Source organism: Podarcis pityusensis (assembly GCF_964106645.2).
Source record: "Podarcis pityusensis genome assembly, chromosome: 16".
Taxonomy (NCBI): domain Eukaryota; kingdom Metazoa; phylum Chordata; class Lepidosauria; order Squamata; family Lacertidae; genus Podarcis; species Podarcis pityusensis.
The window spans coordinates 32,753,902-32,774,742 of NC_138041.1; positions in this window are offsets into that span (position 1 = coordinate 32,753,902).

Here is a 20,841-nt window from a genome sequence, read left to right on the forward strand (position 1 = left end):
TTGGTGGTTGCTTTCAAAAGGCACTGTTTTCTGGATAACTATTTGGGCAGGTTATTTACAGTGAAGTATAGGTGTTTAGGATTATTGTTTTAAAAAATAGATCTTTTGTTTACTCTTTGTTTATTAAATGACATTTAATAAATGCAATGTCATTTTCTGATTTCGTTTGGTCTATTTGAGTTCTCTAAATCCATTTAAGTTCCTTAGACTGTGAGCCCCTAGGGGATAGAATTAATATATTTTTTGAAAACTGATGCAAGACGCTATAAGCAAGGGATACAAAATAAACAAACAACTAAATGAATTGAACTCCAAAGTGTGAAAATGTTGAGCTCAAGAAAAATGCTCCTTTCTTCCTCAATGAGTCAACAATCTCTCACCATTTTCCCAGCAGATGTGTGTGTGTATGCCCACTTGGCAAGCCAGTAATATATAAATTTAAATAAAATGAAATGAAAACAGGAGACTGGATCCAGCAGACAAAACTATCTCCCCTGACCCCACAGGCTAAGATGAGGCAGGGCTCGTAGGTTGGGTCTTCCCCACTTCTGGTGTACATTTGTTATTTTATTTGGCCCTTCCTGCTGTATTTGAGCCACCATAGGCCCCCTAGATATTAATCTGTTTTCATTTAGATTTTCTAGTCCTGTGGAACTAAAGCATTTTGAAAACAAACCTGTTGCGCGGGTTGCAGCACTCCTCAGCCAGAGCAAATGGAAATTTTACCTCTGAAAACAGAAGGACTAGGAATTGATTTACTGGACGTACTCTGATCTGCTATGGAGAATAGAATAGTTTGCCATTCAAGAGGGGACTTCTATAGGAAGGGGGTGGGACTTAGACCTAAGTGTCTCAGTAAGACACTGCCCTGATGTTGTGTCTAATGTTGGAGAAGCATTTACAAATCAGCAGGTTTGGGAATATAAACTCCCCCAGTTTAGACGATGATGATGATGAGGATGATGATGATGATGATAGTAATAATTTATTATTTATACCCTGCCCCTCTGGCTGGGTTTCCCCAGCCATTCTGGGCGGCTTCCAACAGGATATTAAGAACATGATAAAACATCAAACATTAGAAACTTCCCTAAACAGGGCTGCCTTCAGATGTCCTTTAAAAGTAAGATCGTTGCTTATTTCCTTGACATCTGATGGGAGGGTGTCCCACAGGACAGGTGCCACTACCAAGAAGGCTCTCTGTCTGGTTCCCTGTAACCTCACTTCTCACAGTGAGGGAACTGCTAGAAGGCCTTCGGAGCTGGACCTCAGTGTCCAGGTAGAATGATGGGGGTGGAGATGCTCCTTCAGGTATATCGGGCCGAGGCCGTTTAAAGCTTTAAAGGTCAGCACCAACACTTTGTCGCGAATTCCTCGCGGCGCTTTTAGCAGAAACGCTCAGAGTCCCAGGGTTTTCCAGTGCAGTCTTTTTAATGTGAGCTATATACAGGTATTTACAAAAACAGTCCATACAGAGTACCTGCTCCTTAAGGCAAACGAATACTCTCCACCACAGCACCGCCACACCACAGCACAACCACCACACTTAACTGTTAAACAGGCTTTCCTTTTAAAACAGGTGATAGCCAATCACATTAATCACATTCCTGCTGAGTCACTCTGACCCAGCACTTCACAGAGTATTGCATCAGCCTGTTGAAGCCTGCAGACTTACTCAGTATCCTGCGAATCCCAACACACTTATGCTATGCCCAAAAAATCCTTCAGATTGGTGTGTATGTGTATAGCTCTAACAGTTGCACTTTTGGGGGGAGGGGAAGGGAGGGTATTTCACCTCCCACGAAGCCCCAAATTTTCTGCAAGTCAACACTTCAGCTCAGCTGTAATCAAAATGTAGTCTATCCATGCAAAATTTCTATTAGCCATTAAAACCACATTCTTGTGTGAATCTGTATCCTTAAACAAACATAGGAAAGAAGAGACACATACCTTACCTCTCTGATTGTCACTGCCGTACCATGAGTACATCAGTCATCCATTACCGAGACGTGGGCACTGAGCCTACGCACACAGCCCTTTCTAACAGAGAGATCCATCTTGGCTCTCTCCATGCTGCCTGCTCCATTTAGAAATTTCCAAACCACTTTTGGCAAATATCACTCTTCCCGCCATCCTGCTCCTGTGCCTGATGAATGGCTTCTCGAATTAACACAGAGCCCTCCAACAAAAGTCAGGGCCACTGAAGACGAGCTATCTGCACAATCAGAGCTATTTATGAGCTTTGATTAATCAAGAGTGTGATTTGCGTGTAAGTAAAGGACGCGGGTGGCGCTGTGGGTAAAACCTCAGCGCCTAGGACTTGCCGATCGCATGGTCGGCGGTTCGAATCCCCGCGGCGGGGTGCGCTCCCGTCGTTCGGTCCCAGCGCCTGCCAACCTAGCAGTTCGAAAGCACCCCCGGGTGCAAGTAGATAAATAGGGACCGCTTACCAGCGGGAAGGTAAACGGCGTTCCGTGTGTTGTGCTGGCTTGCCAGATGCAGCTTGTCACGCTGGCCACGTGACCCGGAAGTGTCTGCGGACAGCGCTGGCTCCCGGCCTATAGAGTGAGATGAGCGCACAACCCTAGAGTCTGTCAAGACTGGCCCGTATGGGCAGGGGTACCTTTACCTTTAAAGGTAAAGGGACCCCTGACTGTTAGGTCCAGTCGTGGCTGACTCTGGGGTTGCGGTGCTCATCTCGCTTTTCCTGGCCGAGGGAGCCGGCGTACAGCTTCCGGGTCATGTGGCCAGCATGACTAAGCCGCTTCTGGCGAACCAGAGCAGTGCACGGAAACACCGTTTACCTTCCCGCCAGAGCGGTACCTATTTATCTACTTGCACTATGACATGCTTTCGAACTGCTAGGTGGGCAGGAGCGGGGACTGAGCAACGGAAGCTCACCCTGTTGTGGGGTTTCGAACCGCTGACCTTCTGATTGGCAAGTCCTAGGCTCTGTGGTTTAACCCACAGCGCCACCCGCGTCCCAATGTGATTTGCGTGTAGCTCACTGTAAATCCTGTTTGGAGGTCCAGAAATGCCAATGGTAGTTTAGAGCAAGTTTTTCCTCAACCTGGTACCCTCCCAATGTCATGGACTCCAATTCCCACCATCCATGGCCATTAGCCCTGTATAGGGAAACTTTTTAAGGTTTCGTGTTTTACTGTGTTTTTATATATGCTGGAAGCTGCCCAGAGTGGCTGGGGCAACCCAGTCAGATGGGTGGGGTAGAAATAATAAATTATAATTAGCCACAATAATTGGGACTGACGGAGGTAGAAGTCCAAAAGACCAGATTGGGGAAGGTTGGCTTAGGACAATCAAGTTGTGATGGGGGCAGAGTAATGTGCACCTTTTGGTCTGCCACTCTTTATGAGAGCAGTCTGTGTGCTCGTCTAGGAGAATGTCATGATCCCCTGTCTTGTTTCAATGTAATTCTGCACACAGATAAATGCTAGGCAGAATAAGGGACTGCCACTATACCTCAGTGGTAGAGCATCTGCCTTGCATGCAGAACGTCCAGGTCTGACTCGGTATATGGCAGTTTCCTATACAGTCGTACCTTGGAAACCGAATGGAATCCATTCTGGGAGTCCGTTCAACTTCCAAAATGTTCAGCAGCTATGGCGCAGCTTCTTATTGGCATCAGGAGCTTCCTGCATGCAATCGGAAGCTGTGGAAGCCACGCGGGACGTTCAGCTTCCAATGAACGTTTGCAAGCCGGAACACTCCCAGGTTTGCGGCATTCAGGAGCCAAAGCATTTGACTCACAAGGTGTTCGGCTTCCAAGGTATGACTGTATTCCTGTGGCAACTGAGACTGGCATGCCTACAGCCACTGACCTGATCTAATCACATGCAGCAGAATGTGTGGTGTATCTCATGTTTAAATCATACTGAATTTATTTAAATTTTAATATATTCCATTAAAATGCTCCAAAGTAGAAAACTAGCAGAACAGGGTGGGCCAAGACATTCTTTCCCAATGCATGTTGAAGCGTTCCATTTTGAGCGGATTGCATCCGTAAGCTGCCTATTAATTTAAATTTACAGTACTTGTTCCATTTCCTTCTTATCTGTATCTAGCTTCCCAGTGAAGGCTGGTTTGTCTGCATAGCTGGGGTCCTGCCCCACCAGCCTCTGTCTACCCTTCACCAGCCTTCACTTGCTTTCCTTTTCACTTTAAACCAGTCCAGGGAGTGGCCCTGGGCTGCCAGCTTCCTCCTCCTTAGTCTTCCTGTTGCTTCGCTTCTTTTAGAACTCAGCAGGGAGCAGGAGGATAAAACCTGAAATTAGTTGGCTCCCTCTGTTGTTGGCTCTGGCTCCACCTACTGGTGGCCTCCCTCTTTTCTGCCCTACCAGTTCCATTGGATGCCAATCACCACTGCTAGTTCCTTTGGGGCAGTGGGAATATAAAGTAAAAAACAAACAAACCCATACCAGAGAGATATGTGTTTGATTTTCACTTCCATTTGCCTCTGATCTATACGCTACCTGACAGCGAAGCATTTCAACACCACACATAGCAGAGGATACATTAGCCCAAGTATCACCTTAATTTCCATGCCATTCCCAGAGAATCTTTGAAGGTTATTCTCTGCCTGACTCGTGCAAAGTCAGTCCATCAATAACGATGTTAAGGGGAAAATGCTGAAATGGCATTATCTGCCTAAAAATTGTATTACTGGATATTAGCATACATGATCTCATTATACACCCGCATATCTCTCTCTCTCTCTCTCTCTCTCTCTCTCTCTCTCTCTCTCTCTCTCGTGTTACAATGCTAGCGCATGTGTCTTGTTCAAACATGTAAAAATCCATGAAACTTGGTCATTTTGGCTGTTATCCGGTATCCACTTGCCATTCAACTTACAGGGACTTACTTCTGAATAATTATGCATAGGTAAGCAGTGTTTTTAAAAAAGAAAAAAGAGAAAAAGCTGCTGGTACTTACCTTGAAGTTGTTATAGTGAGTGTCACACTTTGAACGTGGGGTGGAGGGGATGGTGCTGGTTTTGGGTACCCTTGAGTACTCCCAGAAAAAAAAAGTACAGAAGGTAAGTGTTGTAAACAAAATCTGCCCTTATTCCCTTATGGGGGACACAAGAGCCCTCATAGAGTCCTTTGTAGGTTCTCCATCGGTAGGAGAAAATATCAGAGGCCAATCAGAGAATATTGAGAAGCAAAGCAGCTCGTAAGCCTGATCTTTATTAACTGTTGCAACAGGGTGCTCCCCCCCCCCACACAGGAGAATGGAGGAGGACTCAGAACCAAAGTGTGTCTGCCCTTATATAGACATTTTAAATTGCCTTCCCTGGAGCTCAAGACCACGCCTCCATACATCATACATACACCACAGAAAAGGTGGTCTACAATAGAAATTTGAATGTTGTTGTTTTTCCCGTCTGTCAGGTTATCTGATAATGCCTTATCTGATTGCCTTTCCTGGTAGTCTGGCCGTTCCTTTGAGATGATGGTTACTCAATTCCTGAGACAATGGGAAGGTTCCCTCACCCCCCCTCCCTCCTTGCAGAGAAAACATTTGGTCAGCTTGGGAGTCGAAATGGTTTCAGGATGACCTTCTTGTGCTGCTCCAGACATGTGGTCCACATATCTATGTACATGCTTGGTTGGTACATTTATGAACATTTATTATATACATAAGACCTTTCTTTTTTTTACATAAAGATGGACAAATTCATCATTTTTGTGTTTTTTTTTTCATTTTTCCAATCTGAAATTCAGTTCCTCACATTTCTGTAGCAAATTTCTGAAGATTCGCCAGCATTTTTTGCATGCAGCTGAGATTTTTTGTAGGTGGTTTCACCTAACATAATGCATTCTTGTATGTTATTTTCACTAATACATGCATTTGTATGAACATTCTCTTAAATGCATTTTGGGGGGGGGTGGTACACATTAGAGAATAGTATTGCATAGGAGTGAACTTGTAGGAATACACTTGTGAGATCTCGTGGGACAAACCCTCTCTCCATGCACACACACACACACGACTTGAAGAGTGCTCAATCTGATCATTTAATGCTTTTTTGACAGGTTCTTTCAAAGACAGTTGGCCTGACAGGTTAAGAGAAAATAATCTTGTGTGATAACGATCCCCTCTTTTCTAGTAATCGCCCCCCCCCTCCCCGCTTGTTTGTTTCTTCTGGCTTAGCAAATACTTTTGTTATCTCTGCTTTCTGTCCAACCCCCCCATCTCCCTTCTGTATGCCTTTGATTCCCCCGCCTTTCTCTTTCATCAGTTGCTTGTAAATCTTTCCCATGGTAGAGATTAGAGCAGGAATGAGTGATAGATGCTGTCAGTAACAGGAGCTAATTTTACCCCTGATAACAGCGCTGTGATTTATACAGGCTTCACGCTGCTGATACAGATGTACATCTACAGGCTTTTCTTCCTGCCTCCAATACAGACCGGAGATGCATCTCTTTAGAGTAAATGGGATTTTTGTTATTGATGGAGGAGGAAGCTAACAAGCACTAAACTCCTGATTGGGAGACAATATACTGTTTCGTGGCTTCCCACATTTCCAGTTCCTGGGGCAGAGCTGTCCGGAGTCAGTTGCTTTCTGAGGAGACAATGCAGAAGACCTATCAGACTGTTGTAATTGCTCCTTATTTCCAGATATGCAGCCTCAGGTCCCCTGAAAACAACAGCATACTGCAGCATCTCCTGCCCCAAGGCTCCTTCTCACTAGCCAGCTTTGAAACCAGCTCCTCTCTTCCATACAGCTGCCAGACTGCTTTTCGCCAGCCCCCAAGCAAACAGAAGCATGTGCGTCTGGCAGCTAAGTAGCCACCAGCCACCAGACACCATCAACGCTCATGCAATTAAGCTTCTTAAGGAAGCATCTTTTCCATTCTCCCTGCTCAAGGCCCATGACCTCTGGCAATAGCCAACTGCTCCACTGAGCTAAGCATAGAGGAACAGGCAAGCCCTAGAGCAGTGGTGAGGGACATTTTTTGGCCTGAGGGACACTTCTAGGTAATCATCCAGAGGTCATGTGCCAGAAGTTTGTGGGGGCAGAGACAAAAGTGGGCAGAGCAATGGTGTCAGGATGCTGTCAGCAGCCGCAGGCTGATTGCCCAGGAAAATATGAAGACAAGGGAAAGTTTCTTACCATCCTTTTTTATTTCAAACTTTACAGAGAGAGGCTATAGAACCCAGACTCTTGGATAAAGGCGTTGTCTCAAGTGATTCTCTACCCCCCCTCTTTCATCTCATCTATGGGTGCTGCTACGTGTCCTCTGTCTTAAGCTCTTTGCTCTCCTACTTTTAAGGTTCGCAAGGTACTGGGAGATGGAGGGTCTGGAATGCTTTCTAGTGACAACATGTCAGCCAGCTACTGCTCTGTCTCTGCCTGCTCCTCCTCTCCCATTATTTCCCAACTTTCCCTCTTATCTGCCTCTGAGCTGTGACCTCCTGCAAACCCCTGTTGTAAATCTATACTGACTTCCTCTTCCTCTCCCCTGGAAGGGTCAGGATGGAGAGGCGGTCTTCGCCACTCCTCTGCCCAGTCCTTGACAAAAGGATGCGACGTTTACCTTTGCACAGTGGGCTCATTTCTGCACACACTCACTCGCCCATCTTTGGCCTCCATCCACTTTTGCCTCTCACCCCATGCACCACTGCATGTGGCCCCTGGAAAGTTTCCCAGAAGGGAATGTGGCCCTTGCTCTGAAAAAATATTCTTCACCTATGCACAACCCATCATTACAATGGTGCTTGTTGTGCAAACCTTCCTGAATTGGAGTGTGCTTTTTGGGGTGCAGGGCAAAAGAGATTGCCTGGCAAAGGCCCACTGGCTAGCCCTTGCGATAAAGGAATGGAACAGAGAGAAAGGCAGCGGTGCGAAATCTGATATTTTTCTGCTTTTGGGGGGGGGGGGGAATGGCCATTTTCCTCTTCCACCCTACGCCTACGTTGCTGCCTCGACTGGCCTCCACGCCTTTCAGAAAGTCTTTCCCTCCTGCTATTTGCCACATGAGTGCCCTTGGCTCATGAGCTGGTCCTCTTCCCCCTCACCCCCCACCCCCAATATTTTGACACCTGTTATCGATGATGGAAGGAAGAAAGAAAAGCCTCTTGCTTCAGTGCTATCCACTTTCCGCAGCAGGCCTGGCGGGGAACCGGACCCCCTTTCCGGAGGCATTTCAGGCATAGCGAGGCTTATTCTTCTTGGGGACTGTTATTAGTTAGTGAGGCGGAGGGAGGATAATTGTGCAGAGATGTAGCACAGCTGCTCCAGCCCTCTTTCATTATGGTCTCAGCGCAGCTGACTTCCTCTGATTGCTGGTGATTTTCTCAATTACGGCTGGGGCGGGAGGAGAAAATTGAGGGTGGAAAACTTGCAGGCGTCAGTCATGGGGCCAAAGTCTTCTTCTGCTCCCAGGAAATCCATGTGTGCTGTAGCCAGGAAGGTGGAAAGGTGTAAAATGCAAGCTGTTCTCCCTCGGAAGAAGCCAGAGGCTCATTCAGAACAGATATCAAAGGCATCCTTGCACTTCTCAATAAAGGTCTCAGTCATGGAGCTTCTCTCTGTGAGGGCAGTGGTGGCTGATGAAGGTGCCATTATTTTGCATGCAAAGCAGATGCTCTACCACCAACATTCAGCCCTTCCTCTGACTGGGGGCAGATAACAACCTTACTGGTCTAGAATAGCCTTCCCTAAACTGGTATACTGCAGATGTTGTTGAACACAAGCTCCCATCATTAACAGCCAACAATACCAATGGTCAGGGTTGATGGAAGGTGGACTCCAAAACAGGTGGAGGAATGTTGAGGAAGGCTGTTTAAGGAGTATATATGAATTCTGGGCAGTGCTATTTACATATAAGAAGAAGAAGAAGAAGAGTTTGGATTTGATATCCCGCCTTTCACTCCCCTTCAGGAATCTCAAAGTGGCTAACAATCTCCTTTCCCTTCCTCCCCCACAACAAACACTCTGTGAGGTGAGTGGGGCTGAGAGACTTCAAAGAAGTGTGACTGGCCCAAGGTCACCCAGCAGCTGCATGTGGAGGAGCGGAGACACGAACCCGGTTCCCCAGATTACGAGTCCACCGCTCTTAACCACTACACAAATTAAGGGATCTAAGTTAGTCACGTCAGTTAATTTTAATGGGTCTAGCCTGAGTAGGACCAAATATGAATTCAGAGGTAGGAAATACTGAGTTAGTTTCCCTGATTATAACGTTGGGACTTCTGTTCTGTTACTTTATTCGTGCATTGTGGGACTGTGGCTTTTTGACCAATATACCATCAGGTCATGCTTAATTTCATCCACACCATTGGGCATGGTGTGGAACACTGAATGGTACTGGACAATGTTACGACTCCCCTGCCCTTTCCACACATGAATTCTTTGGTTCCCCCAAGATTCCCCCATGAAAACATCAGAAAACAACTGCATGCCATCCCAAATTTTGTCACTTTACTCCCACCAGTTTGGGGGATTAAAGGGGTTGTGAAATGATTATTTTCTGGAAGCAATTAACGCAGAAATGAATGCTGAACTTTCATTAGATTCTGCTAGGTTTCCGGAAGTGTCTTCTGCATCGCGTGAAAGCTCAACTGTACTATGGAAATGGAATAAACTGTTGTACGAATGCAGCCAACCTTGGATGCAACTCTGAGTGTGTCATTACACAATAGTTTGAAAGAATGCAGAGGCATTAAAAGGCTGTGCTCAGAACGATAAGTATCTGAACAAGTGGTGGAATTTACACAAACTCCACCCCGTACATTTACATTCCCATCTGAAATGCAACTTCATTTTGATCTGAATGCTGGCAGAATCCCCAGCTAATTAGAACAACAAGCCTCTTTCTCTTTCTTCTTTCTCTAATGTAGACAACGTGTGTTACTAGGATGCCAAATCCCCAGCTACTCCTTCCCTTCCATTAGGTTCAATTTGTCAGGCAATCTCACCTTGGAAAGTAATTAAATAGACCCCAGTTCTTTTAATTACCATTTGCCCCTTGGTAGATGTACATGTGCAAAGGTGATACGAAGGGCACAGGGATATTCCTTGGTGGGGCGTGCAGATCCCCCAGCAAAACCACCAGGAGAGAGAGGTCAGAGCATGCAAGTCTAGTGGCTCAGTGCTGCAATTAGCTCTGAAATATGTCCGAAGAGACTGAATCATGGGAGCAGGAAATGGACTGAAGGAAAAGGACTGCTGAGCTTGAGATGGACATATAAAGCACATTATCCAGGTCTCAGATCATCTCATCATGATTCTGTGAATCCTGGAAGGCCTTTTCCCACCTGGCCTGGGAGAGTGGAGCCCTGACTGACTCCAGCTACAAAAACTAAGGCTGCTACACAGACTCCTGGGATGGGGTGATGTTTGAGGGTGGGTGTGTGCTGTTGGGTTTTTGTATCTTTATTTCAGATCTTGTTGTGATTTATGTGGAAATTGTTCAGTTTGGTTGTGTATTTTTTTTTAATTATGATTTACAATTTTATACAATTCAATAATTTTACAATCATTTTAAAATTTTGAAACTCGACTTCCTTCCCCCTCTTTCTGCAGTTCCTTAAATTTATTTTTTGTATTTTCTGCATATTCCAAATTCACTTATTCATTTATTCATCTACTTTAAATATATACTCTTATAAAACTGCAGGTTATTGCAATAATTTTGCCAATATTCTTATCTGTTTAAATTCAATATCATGTAAATATTCAATAAACCATTTCCATTCTTCTATATATATATATAAAGTTTGTTATCTTGATTTCTTATTTTTCTGGTAAGTTTCACCATTTCTGCATATTCCAAAAGTTTTTGTATCCATTCTTCTTTCGTTGGGACTGCTTTTTATTTTTGGGCTGGTTGTATATATTTTTAAAATGTTTTGTTTGTTGCTTAAGATTGCCATATTTCAAAAAGTAACAACCAGGACACCCTGAAAGTTGCTTTTGACAGCCCTAGCTTATGTTACGATTATGTATTTTTTTCAGGTTGCAAGCTGCCCTGAGCATGGGTTGAACTGTGGAAATTATGGATATATCTTATTGGCCCGAATATAAGCCACACCTTTAAAATTCAAGGGGAAGGGTGAAGAAAAAAAAATACAATACCCGAATATAAACCGCTCCCTTAAAATTCTGCAGGGACTCACACCTGTTCCATTTTACTGTGTGTCTGTTTCAGTAGTGATATCGTACAAGCCAATTTTTGTAAGGTCACAAATTTAAACTGCACTTTAACTTTTCATGGTTGGAATTTAGAAAAAAAGTGAGGCTTATATTCAGGCCAATATGGTATGTATGTGTGTGTATATATAGAAAGCATCCCACAATGAACCTGTGAACAGGATAACAGGGTGAGCTACCCATTGAAACCCTTCTGAGGCATATTAATCAGGTTTAACACTTACAGCAGAGTTGGGAAACTCAGACGCCCTAGGGCCAAATGTAGCCTTCTAATTAGCCCTCTGAAATCTTCCTAGAGATCACATCCTCCTTGCCTGCTTCTGGCTGTCTGTCCTTGACCTGTGATAATGCCCCTTGCTGGCCTGGCAGGAGAAAGGAGAGATGTGTAGAAACCTGACCTTTGCATGGTTGGAAGGTAAGCTATGATACAAAGGTCTAAGGTAAAGGGACCCCTGACCACTAGGTCTGGGGTTGTGGCGCTCATCTTGCTTTATTGGCTGAGGGAGCCGGCGTACAGCTTCCGGGTCATGTGGCCAGCATAACTAAACTGCTTCTGGCGAACCAGAGCAGTGCACGGAAACGCCGTTTACCTTCCCACTGGAGCGGTACCTATTTATCTACTTGAACTTTGACAATTCTCTCTAGGCTCTGCACCCTGGTCAATATCTCACATGAGACTCCCAGGAACGACAGCTTCTCCTTCCCTAGTGAAAACTTGGAGTGACATTGCCCAAGCCAGATTCTTTATTGGCGGGTACAGCAAATTCATCCTCCTAAAAGCATAGCTGGAAATGCGGGGCTGGGGAGGGGGCAGTGAGAGAAGCAAACCACACTACAGATGGTGTGTTACATTTTTGCTTGTTTACTAAACCTGCTTGGGTTTCAGAAAGGGATGAATCAGCCATAGAATGGAATGCTAGATTCATGGAAAATTCCAGACAAATACTCCAATGCCCTCCCTCTCCCTCTCCCTCTCTCCCTCTCCCTACCCCCCTTCTCTCTGTGTGTGGTTGGTGAGAGAGTGAGAGGAAGAGGCAGGAAATGGATTTATTGCCACCATTGCCTAAGAGTGACAACTTTTGAGTCAGCCTCTGCAGCTACACCTTTCATAGCAGTTTAGCATACAGGCTGTGGCAGGTGGCCGCATTAATTTCCATGCTATGAAAAGCACATTTCCTGAGGCTGCTGAGATTCAGGTTACAGTGAAAGGCACAAGAGCAGACCAGGGTGCATTCTGCCCCCCCTTGGTAAGCTGGCAACCTTGCCACCATTTTAAAAATACTGTTATTTTATGTTCTCTTTTTCATAGATCCACTTCCTTCTCCTTTTCTCTCTGCCAACATCTTCATCTCCACTCCTGTAGGGGCATTTTAAAGCCCTGTGGGGTTAATAAAGCAAGGGAGGCTTCCATTTGATTGCCGTGTGGTTTATGGCTAGGGGGGACTTTTATTGACATGTGGGTTGTGCAAAGGGAGAGCTCAGAATGAAGTCAGAATGAGCTGCTGACTGCAGTTTACCTGCTGTTGTATCTCACAGCAGCAGGAGCTAGGGAGGCATTCATCAGCCGAGCTTTCTGCTGGGTAATAAAAATAAATAAGAAGTGGGATTAGAAGCCTTCTCCTGGCTCAGTGTTCTACAACAGGCTGCCTGCACAAGAAGATTCAGTAGCCCAGAACTTCACGTACATATGCCTTGCATTCTAAAAGAACCACATGATACAGGGTTGATAGGATGTTGGTCACAGCCACGCTTCTGCTAGGACTCCTGGGAACCAAAGAGTGTTGGGAATTGCAGCAGTACTTCCCAGGATTCTTTGGTTGTTTACACACCATACATTTGAAGCCCATCTCCCTAAAGAATCCTGGGAACTGTAGTTTGTTAAGGGTGCTGGGAATTGTAGCTCTGTGAGGGGGTAAGCTATACTTCTCAGGAGTCTTGGGGCAGGGGATGTGCTTTAAATGTGTGGTGTATATGAAACTTCCGGGTTGGCGCCTCTGGCAATGGCGGATTTCCTCCGATCGGGAGGAATCCGCTCCGTGGAAAACAGGGTCTGAACCACCACGGCGAGGCGGAGACCCATCAAAAACCACAGGCGGGAGAAGCCTGTGGACGTGGGATTCGGCTGGCACCTTTGCGCCCCCCCCTAGTCGCGGGGAAACCCGATTTCGGGGTTCCGGAGCGATGTGGGGTGAGTGGCGTGGTGCCTTGAATCGACTGCTTCTTTCACGGAGTGAAGCCGCATTGCTGTTGCCGGAGAGCGCTGACTTTTTCCTGTGGACAATTGGAGCTTAAATAACTGTCCGTGAGTAGAACGGAAAATTGGAATAAGAAATTTCTTTTAATTTGGCACTGAAGCGGGAAGGTATAAACAGGAAGTCTGCCTTCCGCTTTTTGTAAATAGACTGAAGCAAAGACACGGCAAGCTAGAGCTTAGAAAATTGTTGTAAAGGATCAATTTTCATCATTTTAAATTACTGAACCCCCCTTGGAAGCAGGAGAAGAGGGGGGAACTTTTTCTGGACTGATTAAACTTGCAGAAGACAAGTAAAGAAAAGTAATTCTCCACCGTTCTGAACCTGGGAGCGGGGTGTCAGGACAGACGTCTTCGGGAAGTTCATTGACTATAGACAAACGTTTTTGACAGATAGTTAAAAGAAGAGAAACATATTGATTCCATTGTTCCTCTTCGCATCTAAAAGGAATAAAATATTGACAAAATATCTGAAAAAGGAAACTTTGTTGTTAGATTTGCTTTTTTTTTTTTTTTAAAAGGAGAGAGATGGATACAAATAGAAGTTTTTTCCCCTAGAGGGAGCTTGTGAAACTGTTATTAAATTCGAACTGGGGAGCTTTGCAGCTGCAATAGATTAAGATCGTGGGAACAGACTCTGACCTTCAACAACAATGTATTCGGAGGCTCTGGTGTTGGCCTTTTGTAAGACAAGTGCTTTATTGGAACAGTTACATGAGAAGATGGATTTGATGACGGTTGGGATCGGAATGTTTGGACAGGCAGTGGGTACTTATATAGAACCCACTCAGAAGTTAACTCAGGAGTGTGCTTTGACAGATCAGATGAGGGAGGAGGCTGTTGCTGGACCTAGTGAGGCAGAGATGGAGGGAACTGTGGCCCAGCAGGAACATGAGTCATTGGACTTGATGAATGAACCTGGAGAAAGCCAGATTTGGAGAGACAGAGTTCTGTTTGGTTTGGAGATGGGGGGCTGGATAGACCCCCCTATGCAGGGATGTTTTGACCTTTCAAGTCTGGCTTTGGGCTGGGAGGCGTCCGGGGTTGTGCAGGCCCTTAACTTTGGAGGGACTTTGAAACATGTTTTTAAATATCATATGGAGTTCAGTGTTGACTTTGGAAAAGGGGCTGATCTGTCGAGAAGGGACAAAAACATTGTCAAGCTGGAGTCTCCCCGAGTGAAAGGAGCAGAAGACAAAGTAAAGCACAGGTATAAATATGAAGAAGATCTGCGGATGGGACATGGAAGAGATCCAAGGGCCTCAGATATAAGGTTACCAGGTTGATGGACTAGATGGATGGGATAGAAAGGACTGACAAAACCCGAGACCAGGAGAAAGAAACGTTGGATGAAGATTGGAAGAAAGTTTTAAACAATTTATTTAGGAAAATTTTGTAAAAGTAAAGAGTATTAGAAAAATGTTGGAATGAAATTATTTGGCTTAAGCAGAAATGTTAAAAAGAATTATGTAAGAATATGTCATGGCTAAGAGAATTTGGTATAGATGAGAATATACAATTATTATATATTAAGACAAAGGTCTAAGATAAAAACAAAGAGGGAAAGGATTTGCTGAATTAATTTATTGAACTGGAATACAAAAAAAGGGAGGTGTGAGGAGGTCAGGGAAACAAGTGAGTGAAAGGTAAGATATGGAAAGATTGATTTGTTTTTAATTGTTTTTACTTTTTTGTATTTTTTTGAATTTTGTATTTTCTTCTTCCTTTTTTTATTCTTTCTTATTATTACTATTGTAACTTTTTTATTTTTGAAACTTTAATAAATATCTTATAAAAAATAAAATAAATGTGTGGTGTATACGCAGCCACTTTCCAATGTGTGAGAATTATTGCTGTTGCTGAAGTTCATAGATATTCCCTGATTTGGAATACAAATTGGTCCAGTTCGTAATTAATAGATTATTCTGAACTGAAAAGCTATTCCCTGGCAACCTTCCTGGCTCAGAATGCTCCCACGCAATCCTGCCCAGAGGCTTATGTTGGGATCCCACACTGCCTTCAGGGGCGAGCCAAAGGGAGACCTGTGATAGGGCCTTCTTGGTGGTGGCGCTCTGTTTCTGGAATGTCTTCTCTAAAGAAACTCATCTGATGCCAACACCAATGCCTTTTTGACAGGTCTTTTTGGCAGGCATTAGCAAATATCTTTTTAGATTTCCCCAATATATTACATATATTGTGACGGGTTTGAGGGAAGTCAGATTCCCCTAAATTCCCGGGTGCCAGATCCTTCCCATAATTTAGTAAAAGTTAGAATTAACCAAGGTTAGATTAATCCTCCTGGATTTAGTTATGCTCACAAGCTAAGACAGTTTAGCAGAGCTAGCAGGATGGACCATTAGCAGTGGGCAAAGGCCAACAGTGGTCCATCACTAGCTGGGTGCTAGTGGGTAGAGGCAAATGTCAGGTTTAGGGTTTCAACTTTGAATGATGTAGGTTGCAGGGAGGTCCTTGGAGTCAGTTAGTAGCGAGAAGCAGAAGGAGGGACAGAACTCCATGTGAGCTGGGGGTGACAGGCTGGAACTCAGAGGCACAGGGGATGGATTTTTGCTGTCCTTTGAATCCATTTTTGCCCTTAAGGGGGAAGCCAGACACTCATAGGATGTGCATGCTTTGCAATCCCTCCATCTTGGTTCATGTTGCAGATACATGTAAATAAAACCATATATCATAAAGGCACCATAGCCTCTGTTGTGCCTAATTTCTGAATCCTGAGTAAGTGCCTGGAACCCCTGAAATCTCACAGTGCTCAGAGACAGGGGTGGCATGCAGCAATATTTTTGGGTTGTAGCTCTAACCTAATGCAACTGTGACCTTCATTTTTCTTATGCACATTTCTTACAGCTGTTCTGCTGCAAGTTTCAATGGGATTGTTCCTATCGTGATGAAGTTTTAAAAGTCTCTCATGTGGCTTTAGCTGCTCTGAGAGCGGTGGAGGAGAGCACCCACTGAGACTTGCAGGGCAGAAGGCAGGGAGGCCAAGAGTAGGTGGCGCTAGAGACAATGAGCAGCAGAGCCAACCAGTTCTGCTATTGTCCCCATCTTCCTGCCTTTGGAGTTCTTTCTACATGGGACAACACTGAGTCTAAAGGAGTAGGAAGCTAGCAGGCAGTTATGGGTTGCAAGTAAGGAGGAAGGTGGTGCTGGCTGAGGTCAAACTGTGCTTGGTGGGGCATTTTGCCCATATCAACCAGCCTCCACTGTCTGATGGCTACTAGGTTGAAGAAGGGTAGATGTGTTTTGAACAGGCAAAAAAGCGATGTAAAATGATGTTCTGAGCATGCTCAGTTCATTTTCAGCGGATGAGGCACCCAGTCTAGTTATTTGATGCAAACCCCTTAATCTCAGTGAAACCATTGTTGATGGATTGCTCTTAACTGAAAGAAAAGACTGCATGGAACTCAGTGGCTGGATGCATGTGTTGAAGTACAACAACATAAGGAAAACCCTGCTGGATCAGACCCATGGCCCATCTGGTCCAGCATCCTGGTCCCACAGTGGCCAGCCAGTTGCCCATGGGAAGCCTGTAAGGAGGACCTGAGTGCTCTTCCCACCTGCAACGGGTACCAAGAGGCATCCTGCCTCTGACAGCAGAGGGAGAACATAGCAATCCTTACTAGTAGCCACTGATCACGTTATCTTCCATGAGTTTGTCTAATCCTCTTTGAAAGCCATCCAAGTTGGTTGCCATCTCTACATCTAAGCTCTGTGGAGAGGCACTTTTTTATCAGCCCTTTCTTATCAGAATTTGTGTGTTATGTCCCTTCAAAAGATTAAGCTATGATATTAACGACACCTTCCTTTGTGCTACAACTGATATCCGCTATGATAATCTAACATCCATTGATGTTAACTTCTGCTGTTCCTCTTCAGAATAACATGACAGTCTCAAGAAGAGTTTAGAAGCTGTAGGCTAGTTTGTCCTGAGGGTGCATAGGAACAAGACGTTATCTGAAGTGATTTTCATCAGTACTCCATTTCTCTTTCTCTGTGAGAGTTATTGCCCTTTTTATTGAGAGCAAAGCTGCTAAACAGCTACCAGGCACCTCCTCTCTTCTCTCAGCCTCTGATGGCATTGTATGGAGAGAGAGAGAGAGAGAGAACAGGGCTATGGTAAAGGGGGAGGGAACTGTTGTTGGAAGTTTGGATGCAACTCAGGTTGAAGAGGGTCTTTCATGGGTTAAGACATAGAGTTAAAGGGTAAAGGGACGCCTGACCATTAGGTCCAGTCATGGCCGACTCTGGGGTTGCGGTGCTCATCTTGCTTTATTGGCCGAGGGAGCCGGCATACAGCTTCCAGGTCATGTGGCCAGCATGACTAAGCCGCTTCTGGCAAACTAGAGCAGCTCACGGAAACGCAGTTTACCTTCCCGCCAGAGTGGTGACTATCTACTTGCACTTTGATGTGCTTTTGAACTGCTAGATTGGCAGGAACAGGGACCGAGCAACGGGAGCTCACCCCATTGCGGGGATTCGAATCGCCGACCTTCTGATCGGCAAGTCCTAGGCGCTGTGGTTTAACTCACAGTGCCACCCGCATCCCAAGACATAGAGTTAGGGGCCTTCAGATTCCCAGATTGTCCTTGTATCTTTAACCTCTTGAGCCAGCCTTTCTATTTCTTTGCTGTTAAACTGATACAGCTTACAACTCCTTTTACAACTTCCTCTTCCTCACACCTTCCTTTTGGACCTCAAGGTGAGAGGTCACCTTGGAGTCAGCTTCTGGAAAACAAGGAGCAAGCATGGCTGACTTTGTCTTCTCCAGTCTAGTTACAGTAAAGCTAGAAACTTTCCTATCCAAGCAGAGCCAAGGTGAGGTGACCGCTTTAGGTGGCAGGATCCACAGGGGCAACAGATCCCAATGAAGATCTTTATTCCCTCTTTGTTCCTGATGTAGATCATCCCTTCTTCCCTTCAGAAAGGGAGGGTACCATTTTGTGGGTCCTCTTGGGTGCCAAAATGTCTTGGGCCCTGTATCCAAGTGATGTGTTCCCCACAATACACTGTTTTGCTATTTTCTTACTCTACAAGCATCTTCGTGTGTGATTGCAACAAGTAAGGTCTACTCCTTAACCAAGAGTCATTTACCAAATGCTACTCATACTGCATATGAAAGGGTTTCAGTAAGGCAATTGACCCAGTTGGTCCCAATTGCTGTGCCAGATTCTGAAGCTAGTATGGAGGGCAGTTTGGTCACAGATGGTTACTAAGTTGTTTTTAGTTGTTTAAGCATCCCAAAGAGACATATCCCTTGTACTTGGGGACAGAGACCAATCAAGCAAACCACCAGCGAATAACAGCAAATGCAAATACAGTGGTACCTCTAGATGCGAACGGGAACCGTTCCGGAGCCCCGTTCGCATCTAGAAGCAAACGTAACTAGCGATGGCACATCTGTGCACGCGTGTGTTGCTTTTCACCGCTTCTGTGCATGAGCGGAACGTCATTTTGAGCACCTGTGCATGTGCAAGCAGCGAAACCCGGAAGTAACGTGCTCCGTTACTTCTGGGTTGCCGCGGAACGCAACTTGAACGCACTCATCCCGAAGCACATTCAACCCAAGGTATGACTGTAGACACAAAGGTCCAGTTTCAATTGCAGGATGTGGCTGAGTGCCACCTGAGGGTAAACAGCCATGGCTGTTGCTGCATCTGATTGGCCCATCTGGGAAAATGGATGCTGAACAAGAAGGACCATTGGTCTGATGCATTCTTACATTGGAATGATACATTCTTAGAAAATGGTACATTATATAGAGTGGTTGGCATGAGCTTATTTCACAAAATTTATGCACTGGTTACTTGACAGCAAACCTCTAAGGCAGCAATTCTACGCAGAGGAATCTGGCATAAAGCAAACTGGTGTAAGGTAAACTGGTGTGAAGTTGCACCAGCCCCAAATCCCATTCAGTGGCTAAGTTCAGCCTCTCTGCTCCCACCCCACCCCACCTAGGGAACACCCCCTTTTGGGGGACTTACAGGGGCTTTGGCTTAGTCAGTGGAGCCCCAGTGGAGCGAGTTACTCTGGTTTATCTTCAGCTGGACTAGCCCTGTCTCCCAGCCCTCCCATTCTATGTTTTGGTCAAATGTACCTTCCCTGCCCCACTTGCTTGGTCTGAGCTGTTGCAACCCCTTAACACTACACTGCAACATTGTTGCCGGTTCCACCTGTCTAATTTTGATTGACAGCATCTTTCTGGGGGATCGGGCACAAGCCTTGTCAGATTTTGCTTCAGATGCTGACATTCCTTCAGCTGGAGATGCCGACATGTAGCCTCACACACGTGCTATACCAAGGGTCAGCAAACTTACCGTGCCTCAGGCCGGTGTTTCCAGGCCAGAGGGCGGGGGAGCACGTGCCCATACGCGTGCGCACACGCTATTTCCGGCACACTTCCGGGTTGGAGGAGCACTGGAAATAGCTTGTGTGCATGCGCCCAGGCCTCCTCCAACCCGGATGTGCACTGGAAATAATGCTTGCGCATGCGCAAATAACGCTTGCGCTTGCACATGTGACCAAGCTATTTCCAGTGCTCCTCCAGCCCAGAAGTGGGCAGCCACGCAGCGCAGTGCCAGTAAGAGCGGACGGTTGCAGCAGGTGGCGGGGGTCGCAGTGGGCCAGATAATCGAGTCCCTCGGGCCTTAGTTTGGGGACCCCTGTGCTATACCATAAAGCTTTGCTTTCCCCCCTAAAGAGGATGGAGAACTTTTCACTCAGGGACCAGCTTCTCTGCTTTAATCCGTTAGGCAGCAAAACAAATATCGCACAGAGGGAAATCCTGTCCATTGGATACAGTGAAATCTGGGCAACTAATGCCTACTTGCAAATGGAGGAGAGGGGTTGTGGAAAAGTATGCTTTTGTAATTAACTTCTTTATACCTGTCTTAATTTTTGAGAGCTGTTTTCTGCAGCCTCAGCCAAAGTACACAATTTAATCTGAGGTTTCTTCTAGAGTCACACACCATTTTTTTTTTAAAGCAATGCTCATCAGTTGTGACAGCTTCAGCTACTTAGGCTGGAGTGAGAAGCTAAACAATGAATCACTCTGAATATTTGCGCTGTGAATCATTTATCTTTCCCACCTAACCCCCCCTGCAAACTGATGATTCATGTATTTAGTTTGATATGCATATAGATAGATATGAATATGGAAAGACTTGAGAAGGGTAGATCTACATAGATAGAGAGAGTGGGGAAGTCTAGATCAGAAGTAGCAGAACAGGGATATCTCTAGATGCCTTTAGATAGGGATGGATATGGAAAGTCTTGGTTGGGGTAGAATTAGACAGGGATATCTAGATATGGGGAAGTCTAGATCGGGGTAGTAGAACAGGGGTAGATCTAGATGGGGATAGATAGATATGGATTTGGAAAGTTTTGACCAGGGGAGGTAGAG